This window comes from Festucalex cinctus, chromosome 3, assembly GCF_051991245.1.
Source record: "Festucalex cinctus isolate MCC-2025b chromosome 3, RoL_Fcin_1.0, whole genome shotgun sequence".
NCBI classification, from domain to species: domain Eukaryota; kingdom Metazoa; phylum Chordata; class Actinopteri; order Syngnathiformes; family Syngnathidae; genus Festucalex; species Festucalex cinctus.
In genome coordinates, this window is record NC_135413.1 from 27,741,512 (window position 1) to 27,757,148 (window position 15,637).

General features: G+C 40.4%; 1 protein-coding gene across 2 annotated transcripts in view; it reads left to right on the forward strand.

Moving 5' to 3' along the window:
• Positions 1-3,417: 3,417 nt before the first annotated feature.
• The window catches only part of cntn1a (contactin 1a), a 72,427-nt gene continuing 60,207 nt past the window's right edge, over positions 3,418-15,637 (forward strand). The window contains exon 1 of one of the 2 annotated variants that reach the window (XM_077517327.1): positions 3,418-3,584. The gene's annotated coding sequence lies outside the window, so the exon portion shown is untranslated. Of the gene's footprint in view, positions 3,585-3,946; positions 4,008-15,637 lie in introns of those variants that run through there. The other variant, XM_077517328.1, reaches the window with a different exon arrangement.

Sequence of the window (15,637 nt, forward strand, 5' to 3'; positions counted from 1 at the left end):
GACATTCACTTATTTTTTGAGATGTCCATGAACGCACCTCATGACATCATTTGATTAAAATACAAAATGACTAGAAAGAACAGACCAGAGAATTAATATTGAAAAAAATAGTCATTATTATTATTATCTATTTTACTGCCACGTTATAAAAAAAAACAACAATCCCAATGCAAGCGGATTTCAAGCATTTTAACTCATTTTTTTGAAGCAAACAGAATATTGTGTTCTTTTGCAACATAAACAACATGGGTACCACATGAAAGATCGCATTCCATTTCTACCTTATTCCGTTCTTTATTAATCACCAATTGAAAATAGGTCATTTGAGTGACATTGAGAGAAAATTGAAAAGAAAAGATACATTTTCTCCACAACAGTGACTTTGATACGAATATTTTTTGTTTAGTGACGCTCCGTCAAATTAAGTTTAATGTTACAAAGCCTTTGATCATTCACGTCAGCCTTGAAAACGTTCTATTTCATCAGATTGCGTCATGTTTCATTGTAATTCGCAGCTCTAGTTAGGGCCCGAGCAGCTACCGCTGCCATCTGCTGGCCATAGTTAGTGGGTGTTTTTGATTTCACAACTCATTGACCCGGCTGCGCTGCACTTGGACGTTGCACTGACCACTGATATATTCACACACAAAAAAAAAAAAAGTAGTTGTCCCTTAACCTTTATGGCAGCATACATCGTGATTTTACAAAACGTTATTAAACGTTTTTGGCGGTCAAAGAGTTAATATTGATTAATTAATTAATTAACTTTTTTTTTTTTTTTTTTTTAAAAAGCACGTGCACGTGAGGCTCTGCCTGCCTTGCCTCTTCAGACCGCACATTTCTCTTTCAACCAATCAATGGACAGCAACTAGCTCCTCCTGTTTAGTACCTTAACGCATTGGCACCACAAATGAGTGAAAAACATGTTAAATGTAACTTATTTTAGAAACTGATTCATGTGTTTGTGTTGAAAAATTTAAAAAGAAATAAATAGCTTAAAATAAATCACTTTTTTTCCCTCCTAATCAGTTCTCTGAATCTAGCGTAGCTCGATGAAAAGGTGGTAAAAAAAATAAAATAAAAATAAAGCACTCCAAAACCATTATTTTAATACTTTTCTCATTGTTTTATAAAGAACTTATTCGGCATATGTGTACCCCTGTCTTTATTCATCCAAGTGGGTTCAAGTCCTTTAATTAATTCAAGGCCACTCTCCCTCGCAGATCGCTGCATTATTAATGGAGGTGCTGTCACAACATCAGAGTAATATTTGTGGGGCGGTGTTTACATCCAAGATTTAAATGTAATCCGGGGGGGATCATGTGTTTGGATTGACACATGGTCACAGCCTTGTAATCACGAGACGTGTGCCTACAAGAAAATATATATTTTTAAAATCCTTTCAACAAGTAAATGTTGTTTTTGTCCAAATTATATTTAGTATAGTTTCGTGTTATTGTATTGTTTTCTTGTGGTTTGTTTCATGTTATTTTTATTTCTTTATTATTATTATCATTTTTTTTTTTTGTGTGTGCACCTGTTCTCGTAGCCCAGCCCCTTGCGTCTATCAGTGTTATGTTCGGAGGTTGGATCCCAAAAGCGCAGACACAAATAAGATTTTAACTCTTTATTCACACAATTTAACTAAACGAAAAACAACGAGAATGCATCAAGAATCACGAGCCCCTTTGGGCTGCGGAGATGCACAGAGGAACCGAGGTAATAATCCGACAACCGCACACTTCTCGGTTTGGCTTAAATAGACAGTGAATTGATCGGATTGGCTGTGGCTAGACATGTGGGTAACAGGACTGACATGAACTTATCTGATTGGCTGTTGACCTAGTAAAGAGATTAAAGATTCTTTACATCACATAGCTCCTGACATCACACAGCGTTTTCCCAGTTGAAACCAGATGACGGTTAAATCAGTTCAAACTGACACTTGACCTCACAGTCATGACCCAAACATAACCCTTGCATGACCCAAACTTAACCCTGGCATGACCCTAGTCATGACAGAATATCTGCTTCTGATTTTTATAAAGTACGATCAATGACAATCAGCTCCCCTTTGGTTTTGGAAACAGTAAAACTGAAGCAATCTAATTTTGGAATGTATGGACATATCTTTCACACGTTTTACTGCGGGTAGATGTCAGAAGCAGGAAGTGGCGAAAAAAACAAGAAGCACAAACAGGAAGTGAGGAAGAGATAAAAGGTGACACACAGGTGAGCTGAAAAGAAAAATGAAGAGGAAAACAAAAAAAGCATCTTTTGTGGAACTCTTCCCAGTTGGGAGTCTTTGGACGTCAAAGCGAAGTACAGTTACTCCGAGCTGACGCTATAATCAAGGCAAATGAACAATGACTTGATGTGAAGGACAGTTTATTTTATCACCTTCAATTAGAGTTGTTGACGTACTAAAGACTGACTTGTAGTGCATGTTTTAATGGGTTCACTACAACTTCACAAAATTCTACCAAAAAAAAAAAAAAAAAAACGTGGTGTAAACATAAATCAGATTACAACAATAACGTGAACAAATTATCACTAAATCTTTTTACGTTTCATGAAAAAAAATATAAGTATTGAACTCATTTATACACATATACAAAATAAATAAATAAACCTACATGTACACTAAAAAAAAAAAGAAATCACTACATTAACTTAAATATTGAAATAATCCATCACAATCAATATTTAGGCGTCGATCATTTTAAAATATACAGTTAGTGTCACCTGAAAGTTTTACCTTCAAGTAATGTTATCTATTAGGCAGGGTAATCCATTATTTTTGGCTGTCCTAATTTAAAAATAAATAAGTTGGATTAATTACATAATATATGGTATCCTTTTCAGCACAACCAATTGCTTTTCTTTTATGTAAACCATATTTGTACATTGGAACAAAGTATATTATTCATCTCAAATATTTAAAATGCTCATAGTGATTAATTAAAAAAATGCTTTACATACATTTGGAATGCATTACAAGTACAGTAGATACATTTATAAGTATTTTAAAAATAAAAGAACTAAAGACATTAAAGTGCTCTTGAAAATTGAAAAAAATACTTAAAGAACTTGAAAATGTAAGAAAAACATGTTTAAATTGCAATTTTAAATCAATTTTTTTTTTTTAATTAAAAACAATGCTCCAACCATCATAGGCATGTGAAAATACGCATAGAATCCGACCGACTGACTAAGAAGAAGCAGTTTTTTTCCCCATCTACCAAATTTCATTCTTTTTTTATTCAAAAATGACATCAAATATGATAAAAGTTCCAATGTGATATCGGGTCGACGTTGTTTTTTCATTTACTTTTTCTCTGGTGCTCATGAAATGACAACGCGTTTGGCGCCCTCTAACGGCTCGCGCGATCACTGCGCTTCCCTCTCAACCCGCTGGGGACAGCCTGGACCGCGCGGGTCTCTTCGCTCTCTCTCCCCCGTCTCCGTGTCAGTTTCTTCCTCAGCTCCTTCCTGAGCGGCCGGCGTCGCGGTACCGGAGCAGATGTGAGCGCGGTTGTGCGGGACGACACGGACCCACGCACAAGACTCGCCCTCCTCGGAAGGTAAAAGGCTGCCTGCCGCTTGGCATGTGATGATGCGGGTGACACATTTTGGGTTTCCAGGGAATGTTGACATCTTGGAGGCATATGATGGTGGCGGGTTTGTGTGTTGTTTACATCTCAGTGGGGATGGAGGCTGCACGCTGTCCCCTCCGCAATGCAGACTAATACAGTAGGATGAAATCAAATAGTGTATTTTTCCAGTGGCAGCGGCGGTGCTATCTTCCTCTTGCGTGCGTTTGTATGGCGTGGCGGTGCTGATGATGCACGCACATCCTTGCGTGCGCTCGACACAGTGACGTGTGTTACTATGCACACAACACACCTTGCTTGAAAGTAGCCTACCCCACAAAGCTCCTTCATTAGCATGTAGAGAGACAGTAACTACATTGCAAATGATGCGCTCTGAAAGCGGGATCACGTGAGGTGAGGCTCATGGTTTGGAATGCAGGTGAAGGTGTCTATGTGGGCGCGTCCTGTGCAGTGATTTTGGCGACGTTAATGTTGCAGAATGTAATTAGAAATCTGTTGGTAATGCTCGTGAGGGTTTGAGAGGTTTTCATTGAACAAAATGTGCGTTGTTGTTCACAGTGAGAGCGTTTCACAATATTTTTAATAGTAATTTTTCTAAATAAGGTATAGGAACACCTAATTTGTTTAATGTACAACGGTGCCTTGAGATACAACTCACCCAACTTATGAGTTTTTTTGATATACGAGCAGTCTTTGGGCCTGGTGACTGTTAGATAGCTAAAATGTGCAAATGTTCTTTACAAAAGAGATTTTAAGCTGTTTATTGCCATTTTCTTGTCAAACTAAACAAAATTAAGAACATTACACTTTGTGTAGTTAAAAAAAACAACATAGCTTAGCCTTTAGCCGGACAGCTTAAGGCTAATGCTAACAGGCAACGGTTAGCATCAATGTGTCTTTGTTAGAACACTTTTCGCGACGGATATTTAAACACGAACAATTCAGAAACTTGCTGATAGATAATATAACTACTCATCTGGCACGGGTAGCAAGATAAAAAACGATTTTGCTTGAAAGGTACATGGAATCTTCACGTTTTCTGCTGCCATTGCTCAAATGTCAATGTGTTCAACACAGATTTTGGATAGACTTTTCAAAGCATTTGGCAAAACATGGAATACGCTTTTGATGTAAGCTGTGTCACCAAGGCCTTGCATCGTAAAAAAATGTGAAAAAATGAATAAAACAATTTCTGTGTCATGACTAGGGTTATGCTTACTGTCGTGACTAGGGTCATGTAAGCGTTATGTTTACTGTCATGACTAGGGTCATGTAAGGGTTATGTTTACTGTCATGACAAAGGTCATGTAAGCGTTATGTTTACTGTCATGACTAGGGTCATGTAAGCGTTATGTTTACTCTCATGACTAGGGTCATGCAAGGGTTATGTTTACTGTCATGACTAGGGTCATGCAAGGGTTATGTTTGGGTCATGACCGTCAGGTCAAGTGTCTGTTTTGAACTGATGTAACCAGCATTCAGTTACAACTGGTAAGTCGCTATGCGATGTCAGAAGCTATGTGATGTCGGGAATCTTTCATCTCTTTATCTGGTCAACAGCCAATCAGATGTCAGCCATGTCAGTCCGGTTACCCACATATCTAACCTAGTCATGACAGAAAGCACAACCCTTGCATGACCCTAGTCATGACAGTAAGCGTAAACCTTGCATGACCCTAGTCGTGACAATCCGGGATTTTTGTCTTAATTTTTTTGCTACAAAAACTCAAGATCAATGGCTTTCAGGAAATATGAATTGTTTTTTTTTTTTTTTTTTTTTTACTTTTTAAAAAAACAATTTTTTTTTTTATTTTTTTGATTTTTTTTTAGGAAAGAACATCTTAGTAACACACCAAATCATCAAGTCAGCGTTAGTCAATCACCACACAGAAATACTCTGACTAAAAGTCAAAACAGTGTGTGACCTTTTTTTTTCAGATTTTACAGAGCTTTTGTGTCTAAAAAAGAATAAATGAAAAGCCGAAATTTGGTGTGCTGTCAGAAAAGATTGCACGGCCGCCTGTCAAGTGGAGAGCACTTTATGAATGTTGCACGTAGGACTGCCGCTAATGCATCCTCGCCTGTGTATTGAGGGACCCCCCCCCCCCCCCCCCCCCCCCCAGCCCCGAGGACAGACCCTCTCCATCATGTTAGGTGAAAGAAAAATTTTGCCCACTCCAAAAGTAGGTTAAACTCCCACATGCGAACGTCTCTTTGAAAGTGAGCTGCGTTGTGTTGAATTTCGTAATAAGTTTGTCTGCTGACAATGCCGGCACGCATGCCTGCGCGCTGGCTGCGGGCTCCATAATGCATTACGAGGACGCGGCTCTTCTCATCCTCTTTTGCTGTCACAACAAATGACTCGACACAAGCGATCTTTTTCAAAGGCTCCCGTTGCATCTGTCGTGCGGGGAGGCGACCTCGCGTTCAACAGTGCATGGCCACGAGGGTGACGCCAATTGCTTTTTACTCTTCTCTTGACATCAAGACATGTCCTTCCATGCACTTTTTTTTCCCCATCTAAAAGGACAATGCGTTTTTGACATTTTCATGTTACTGAACTTTAGCAAGCAGCAGTGCACAAAACAGACATCTGGATGTTTGCCAGGCCAGATGAAGGCAGTCCGAGAGTCATTTCAGGTGATTAGATGGCTTTCCAGATGTCCTTGTGATTCCCCGTGATTGCGCATCCCTTGAATTAAAGCTGTAGCTCAACAAAGATTGTGCATGTGATGTCGAAGTCGAACCGATGGGAGATGTTGGCATCTGGCAGGGCTTGCCAGAGTTTGTTGTCGTGAACACTCAACCTTGATCTGACTTACTAGTAGGCAATATAGCTATGCTGTGTCATTGAGGTAAATAGTGTGACATCCAAACTGTGAGACCCAGCATGTCTCACCAATGAATTAAAAAAAAAAAAAAAAAGTAGAGCATCGTAAACATGCGGGTGCCACATTAACTCATTTGCTCCCAATAATGTATAAATACGTTTTTTTATGTTCTAAGTGTCCCAAAGACGTATTTATACGTTTTTTTTGTTTTTGTTTTTTTATGCTAAAGCATACAGAAGGCTGATGCAGCCTCTCAACTGCAAAGAACGGTTGCAGAAATGGTAGTTATTACACAAACAGCCAGCAGGTGGCAGCAGAGCAAAGGAGATCAACCAGGGCCATCTAGAAAAAAAAGCTCAATTACTTACAATTTTAAATAGATTTGTGAAAACTGATGAAACTTAGCTCTCTTCTAATGCTAATTGCTGCAAAACGGAAACAGATAGAAACATACTTTTTTTCCTGATGAAAGAAGAGACTTTAATCTTTCTTTTGATAGGTTCCATGCTTTTATAGCAATAGAACACAATGTTCTGTGGGCCTTGCAAAATCAGTCAAAATCCAGTAAAACAGCTGGGAGCGAACGGGACTGCTTCTATGAAAATGGCTGGGAGTGAATGAGTTAATGTTAGCTCATCTCAACTGTTTTGTGTTTTACTTCTGCAAGTGGTGGGATTATACTCAGGTACGCCGGGTCGTCACTAGTCCGTCAGTACCGAAGGAAGGTCCGTTTGTCCGTACTGACAGACTCCCGTTTTTGATGACTGACGGTAAAGCCCCGTATCTCATGGAGGATCGAACATTTGCGAGTGTTGGCAAAGGGTGGTGAATGCCTGCTCCCGTCAGGTTACATCAGGGTTCTTTAAAGTTTGCAAACGTTTGCTTAGAGTCTTAGTGGTTTTTCTTGTCTCAAGGAAATTTCCTTGCGACACGAAAAGTACAGGCGATCGTCCAGCAAACGTTGAACGAACGCTGACGATGTGAAATCAAAATTCGCTAACGTTCGCAAATGTTCCCCCCTCAGTGGGATGCGGGCTTAACTTTGAAACACTAACGGAATAAGTGTCGACGGAAGCCATTTTCGGCTGTCCCAACTAGTGCGTCGAATGTCTTCTAAGACCAGAGGTGTCAAATATAGGTCTAGAATTGCCAAGGTTTAGCTTTGGTTTGGTTTTTGGACCTGGATTTGACACCTATGTCTCTGACAAGTAGACCAGTCCAGTTACAATCGATTCAATACCCTTAGAATTTTCAACTCAATTGTTTAGGGTTTCTTTTGTGGACTTTTGTCCTTGCCCCAGACTAGTTACTCTTTCTTGCCCAAGGATGGGCCTATAAATTTTGACAATGGGAGGTGAGGGGGGCTAAGCTGATGCTGAGACATTTTGTTTAGAGTTTTGTTTAGATTGTGGAATTGTATTGATTTTTTTTTTTTTTAGGTCCACTGTTGCCAACCAGTGGACCCTCGTAATTTGATTGGAACTGCTCGACTGAACACAGAAAGCGCTGCCGATACTGAGCAGGGAGAAACAGCAATGCAATGTCACCAACTGTCCTGAACGCTTGTACAAATGTCTCCTTCTGTCCTTACACTCTTGCTAAGTTCCCCCCTCCCCTCCCCCCTTTTTTTTTTTTTTTTTTTGCTGGCGCTGCAGTTGACAAATGAACAATCAATAGCGAGATGCACTAATGGTACAGTTGTGAGGCGGAGACACGACATGACGTCTTTGGCTGCAAACAAACAGACAAGACAGACAGACAGACACAGCGCTCTCCTCTGTTCATGCCCGAGGAGGAGAAAGTCCCCGTTTTGCACTTTATCTTTATTCTTGGCTGCTGCCTGCTTTCTGCATGCATACGATGCTGAATAGACTGTGTGAGTTAAGTCGTTAAAAATTGATCTACTGTACTGTTTATCCCTTTTGATGCAATCTATATAAAGCTGTTAACCTAACAGAGAAAACTATCCTTTACTGGACTACTTGACATATTCCCGCTCTCTGATGATTGTGACACCAAGTGCTGATTTCGCATTTCTGTTGCCCATTGTACTTGGTTCTCCCCTCTACTCTATAGGGGGGATTGGGGGTCCGCTTTTAATGGCAGATTTTATATGATTACTCATGCAGTCACACTGAGTCAAAGCTGCTCAGCTCTAAACTGATTGAGCTCATCTGTAGTCTAATTCTTTAGCTTATGTTTTTATGATAAACCTTCATAAGTGTTCATTTTTGGTGTGGTTCAGACAAAAAAAAAAAAAAAAAACAAGCATAGTGGAAAGTATTTATAGTTTTGGATGTGATACCGCAGCTATTCTCGTTTTGTCTATTTATAGGATTAAAGTCTGCTTGACAAATATGTTCTGTAGGTGACATGACTACCACCAAACCTTATAACATCATGTACTTTCATAATGACATCTTTCAGTTTAGGAGCTATTTTGAAGCGTCCAAGGGTACATAACAAAACACACATTACAATGAATAAAACTTTGTAGACAAGCAAACGTACCAGAAAAGAAAGAATGAGCCAAACGATTGGTACTGGTCATGAACTAACTTGATAAGTTTCAAGACATACGATCCAAGGCGTTCTCATGGAAGAGACTTCCAGAGGATAAAATCCCACAGAAGTCAGAAGGATTATGAAGTACCTTGAAAAAATAAAATAAAATCTAAAAGATGTCCAATTAGTATTCCAGTAAAACTGGACAGACTACGGAATACCGTCAGGGGGTTACAAGGCTCCTATAGAATGAGGTAAATTTGTGGTAGCATAGAATTGTCTATGTAAAACCCAACACCTAAGATAGAACTTCAATAAGAAACACAAGGACACCTAAGATGGCGTCCAGGGGCATGCCATCATCTGGACTAGTGACTTAGACTCTCGATGCTTTGGAATGTATCAAACCTGATTAGTATTGCACAAAAAGAAGTAATTTCAGCATTGACCCATGTTGGGACTGTTTTTATTGATGATTTTGAGAATAATCAATCTCTACTACTCTTGCTTGTCACTGTCATGACAAGACCAAAGATAAAGAGAAGCACGTCTGTTGCATTAAGCCCAATTGGCACTGGCTGCGGAACGGACGCGGTGCGTTTTCCGTACGGCGGCCGTAAGGATAGAACGCATTCAAGTCTACGTGTCAATTCACACCAGCTGCCGTGCGGTGCGTCTACGGTGCGGAACGACTGCGGCGATGCGGAAGGTTTCCGCAAGTGTTCTATTTATTCCGGACACCGCATGTGGAATTTCATGAAGCTGCAGAAATGACAGGTAAAGGTAAATCCGGTAAATTTCAAAATAAAACTGTTTGTGAACAGGGGAAGGAAGCTAGCTTGCTGTTTGGGAGGGAAGCTAGCTTGCTACATAGCATGACATGAGTCGGACATTTAAGACAAACAATTAGCTCATAATAAATTAAACATGACAAAATGACACTATTTAAACACAAAATGTACTTACACATGGTAGAACAGCCATGTTAGAAGTCCCAGAAATAATGTCCAAAAAGCATATTGATGTGACAACAGGCAAGCTAATGTTTACAAATAGGACTCTATTCCACTCCTTCTGGAAGGTCTGCGGAAGCCGTACGGAAAACGCACCACGTCTTTTCCGCAGCCAGTGTGAATTGGGCTTTATAGCCATATAGAATGATACAGACTTTTATCAAAGGAAATTTATTTACCTTCACTATCTATTTCTCCACCCTTACCCTGTGATTCATATTGTTGTTTGTCGAGCTTTGAAAGTAATTCCAAATATCATTCGGAATCCGATCTGCTCAATTTCAATGAAGCTAATGTACACCAGACAAACGGGCGGATTGAAGCTACAGCTAATAATTTTCCCCTTTTCCCCATTTTAGACTTGTCGTCTGTATCTTTTGGAAATAAAGGCCTCATTGCAACTAATGTGTGCCACTCACCCAGTATATTTGAGTTGCATTTGTTTGTTTGTCAACGTGTCAAATTTCGGAATCTCGTCCCGAGCTATTTGCGCATCAAACAGCCCGCTGCATTTTACTGGCTGCGCATCAGAGACTTGTGATTAACGCTGATGGAATGTTCAAGCAATGAATACCATCATCTTAATATGTTGTCTGGGGAAGGTTTTACAGAATTATGTAATTTCAAGTTTCTTAACTGGGAATGAAACGATCAAGTGCAGCTTTTATCCTGCAGTGTCGTCTCACGTGAGTCATGTTTGTGCACCCTTTAGTCAGATTCATTGTTGTACTCTGCAGAGTCAAACAAATCTGGGAGCTATTTTGGTCCACTGAAGATGACTTGCGCAATATTGTGCAACAGCAAAACCAGTCACTGATTTAGGCTGATATTTGATCTGCACACCCAGAAAACAGACTTGAATACATCCACTCACAGTTTGCAATCTGTTTTTTGGTCTTTTAAAAAAATAAATAAATCATTGCATGTACAGTGTCATTCAGACCCAACGTGAACACGTGAGTCTGACATGCTACAAACGGATGTTTCTCGACTTATTTGCTTGTCATGTTGGATTCGTACCGGTCTTGTTTTGTCACCGGAAAGCATCAATGGCAATTATTTGTGGCAAGAACCATGCATTGGAAAAGGGGCATTAGTGAAGTCATCTCACAAAGCTGTATAGATGATTAACACATTCATTGCCAGACCAGCAAAAAAAAAAGCATCATTTGACGTCTTTTTCCGTCAATGGCAATGAATGAGTTAAACATGGTAAAAATCAATGAAGCAATTATAAATTGTTCATATAATGTACAGCAGGGATATCCAAACTTTTTCCGCTGAGGGCCACATACAGAAAAATAGAAAGCTGCAAGGGCCACTTTGATTTATTTTTTTTTTTAGTTATTTATTAACACATTCATTGCCAGACCAGAAAAAAATGCATCATTTGACGTATTTTTCCGTCAATGGCAATGAATGAGTTAAACATGGTAAAAATCAATGAAGCAATTATAAATTGTTCATATAATGTACAGCAGGGATATCCAAACTTTTTCCGCTGAGGGCCACATACAGAAAAATAGAAAGCTGCAAGGGCCACTTTGATTATTATTATTTTTTTTAGTTATTTATTAACACATTCATTGCCAGACCAGAAAAAAAATGCATCATTTGACGGCTTTTTCCGTCAATGGCAGTGAATGAGTTAAAGTGTAAGACATCATTTCCATATAAAAGACATTATTTAGCCTCATTTCAAAGATTAGATCACCGCTGTATCCTTCAGCATTGATATTGCCAGTAATCTGCTACATTGTTTTCCACTTAATCCTCTTCACTCTGCGTTCATTGCGGGATTGTGTAAGCTTACCGTTTGTTCGGATGCTTGCGCCGCTATCTCTTTTTTTTTTGCGTCTGGGATAAAGAGCAAGAAGGATGGCGTTCGGGGCTGCCCAATTAGATAGAGAAGCCTCATTGGGCCCGGACCACTCCCAGGGCCTTTGAACGCGGCCTGTTGCTATGGTGCTAAGAGCATGTGCGGCAGACAGGAGCACAAAACGTCTTGCTTGCTTGATCAGCATTCAAGACTGCCGGGCAAAATAATGCTTCCAATTATTTTCTCATGTGTAGCAAACATGAACCCGTTTGTTTCACTGTCGTGATTCAGGACAGATGAGTCTTCGCGATTTGAAAGCGTCACAAACTCGATTTGTGGAAAGACCAAAGGAAGTCAAAGGGGATTCTGAGTCTAATCAGAAACGTCCTTGGTGAAAAGCACTCTTTTTCTTTATACCGGTTGACCCTGAACCCCTCAGGCGACGGATATTTATGTGAGAATTTACGGATGAAGGGCTCACGGAGGACGTGGCCCGAAAAGGCGAAGGCTTCCTCCTGGCACGTGAAGCGCATGCCGAGGAGGCCGACCTCCTGGGAAGCGCCATTATACATTTAGGGCCGTTCTATTTTCCCTTCCTCAGGACAGCTGGACGGCTAAATTGTTTGCGGATCAATAGCTGAGCTTCCTCGTGGTCCAACAGAGTGAGCGAAGTGCATTTAAAGCATAGAAATCCCATTATGCTTGGCAGCTTGGGGCCTCGGCAAGTGCTGCCGCTTTGCCCGTTAACTCGATCTACCTGTTGGTTTACCTGCATTGTCTCAATTAGGATCATCCATCGCACGTCTTCCATTCACCATCAAAGACAACTTTTCTTTGAATCATTTTACGGCATTCGCTAAAAGAGATTAAATTGGATTTAATTGGAAAATCAAGTTGATTGTACACTGGGTGGTAAAAGGAAGAGCATCTCTGTCATTGCCTTGGCAACCACATACAAAAGCCTCCACTGGTCGATAATATTGGTGGACAAGCTCGGACACGTTACGTTTAGGGCCACTGGCTGTCCTTTTTATTACTGTTCAAAGGTATTTGCGGTGCTTGTTCACAATGGGGTGTTGAAGGAAGCTTCCCTGTTATATTGAAAATCAGTTGTCAATTGTTTCCATCGATCCATCCATGCATGTTCTTCTTTTATAATGCTGTCCTCATTAGGGTTGAGCCAGACCCGAACCCATTGGTTGAGAAGTGAGCTCCAGCCTGGCCTCACATTTGAGCTTTGTTTCCACAATGAACCTTTTCCAAGAAGAAATGACATATCCTGTTGAATACTTGGAATGCAAACTATTTTGTCGCGGCTCATAGCTTCGTCTACGTCTTCACATTTCCACTACCAAGGCAACAACAAAAATATGAATTGCCGCACCAAAAATTGGCTAACTCTTGGAGTTGAATCCATTTCCTGTAGGTCACAAACATACCACAGTGGGGCAAAGAAATATTTAGGCTTGAAATGAACTGGTTTAAGACGGTGTCGTGTGTTACTGATGGTAGCCGCTGTTTGGTCGCAGCTCTCTGCAGGTCGCTCACGTGTAGTTCTGGATTTCTGTGCCCATTGTTCTCATGATCATTTTGATCCCACAGGTTGAGATCTTGCGCCGAGCTCCACACCAGCTTGTTTGTAGGTGACCAAATACTTATATTATACCGGAATTTACAAATAAATTCTTTAAAAATCCTCAGATGTGATTCCCGACATGATTTATTGGATTCTTTTGTTTCTGACAGTGTCGGTTACGTATATCCTGTACTTTAACTATTCACAACCGTAGAGGGAGCAGAGTGCCCCCTTAGTGTGGGTTGTTATTCTCTACTACTTTAGGTAAAATGTGCTCACTTTTTCATTAACTCATTTGCTCCCAAAGACGTATTTATACGTTTTTTTAATGCTAGAGCATACAAAAGGCTTTGATGCAGCCTCTAAACTGAAGAAAAAGCTTGAAGCAATGGTAGATATTACAAAAAAAGCCAGCAGGTGGCAGCAGAGTATAAGAGATCAAACAGACCCATGTTGCAAAAAACTCTTCTCTTTTTCCCCACTGTTTTAAACAAAATTGTGATGAAACTAGCTATATTCTAATGCCAATTGCTGCAAAACTTTCCTGATGAAAGAAGAGATGCTAATTTTTCTTTTGGTAGATTCCATGTTTTATAGCAATAGAACACAAATACTCTGTGGGCCTTGCAAAAGCAGTCAAAATCCAGTAAAGGGGTTTGCATCAGTGAAAATGGGTGGGAGTGAATGAATTAAATCATCCATTATGCGCTGTAATTTCCGGCGCACTCTTCTCACTAAAAGATTTTCACTCTCGGGATCGATCTTTCAAGTTAGAAGGCTGTGTCATGCTGATCGCGAGCTACCGCCGCCTATTATGACGCAGCCTGATTCAACAGTTGTTTTTGTCTCAGTCTGGTTCTCCGGTTGCTGTCAAAAGGGGTAAACAGAGAAAGGAAAGGGAGTTTGGTGTAACAAAACATTTGGAGTTCTTCCTTCATTCCTTCAATCAGCGTAACCGCAAATAAAAGCCGTGGCTGGTACGAGCTCTCAGCTGTGGGCAGCCTATGTCCTTCCCTGGCGCTAACGCTGTAGCGTATTTGTTTTGCCGGTCAGCCTCCGAGCTTCTGGCCCTTTCGGATGGATCTCAAGCAAAAGAGAGGCCTTTATTGAGCATTCGGTTTGGGTGAGTGAGACAAACAGGTTGGGTTTCCCTTCGGATCCTCTCAAAGGATCTGGAACGAACGCTTTTGCTGCATGTCTAATGGTTGCTTGCAAAGAAGAAAGCATAAGTAGCCCTCTTGATTGAGGGAAGTCTTTGGAGCAGCCCTCGCTCTTCAACTGGCGGGTCAACACGACGCTGTTTAGCTTGCGTGACGCCGTCGCCAGTGATGTAACCACGTGCGTCATATTTTCGGGACAATGCAGCAGCGCTAATAGCTTGTGACAAACGATCCCTTAAAATGTCCCCCGCGCAAAAGTTGATATTTTCAGCCACTGTATCATCCTTCAGCATGAAAACCGCTTCAGCATTCTGTTCCGATGGATGGATGGACATACTCTGGCTGACTTATTCATGAGTCTTGTGGACTAATTGCTCTCCAGTTTTTCTCTCTCGCTCTCTCTCTTGGCTCTCACTTTGTAGCTGCAGGAGCTTTTGTTGCAATCTGTTAATTCATGCGGCCTCACAGTTTTACTTAGCAACAGCATATTTGGCCCCTGAGAAAAGGAGTTCATGAAGGGCAACAAGCATCCTGTTCTTGATTATAGATCTTACTTTTTGTCGTTATTTGTGGAGGTTAACGACGTTGGAGTTAGGTTAAAGATACTGTAACATGCTTATTATTCTCCTTACTGGTTCAACTGAAGGAGGAGCCGTCAATGAAGTTGGTCGGGCTTAGGGTTCGGATTTGTATGCTAGAACTAGGGCTGGGCGATATGGCCAAAAAAAAAAATCTAGATTTTTTTTGCAGTCATTCAGGACGATTAGGATTTTAATCGATTTTAACCTAATAAATCCAACAAACGTTTACTTAAAAGGTTTCATTTATTCCAAAATAATTCCTGTGCCTGTACACCAGTAATGTATACAGTGTTCCCTCGTTTTCCGCTGGGGTTAGGTTCCAAAAAATACCCGCAATAAATGAAATCCGCGAAGTAGTCAGCTTTATGTTTTACAACTCTTATAAATGTTTTAAGGCTCTAAAATCCCCGACCGCACAATTTATACACTTTTCTCATTGAGGCATTTACATGTTCTCACATTTCTCTCTTGTTCAAACATTGACAATGTTCAAACCTTCATAAATTTTATAAAATGGGCATATTACTGTCAAAAAATA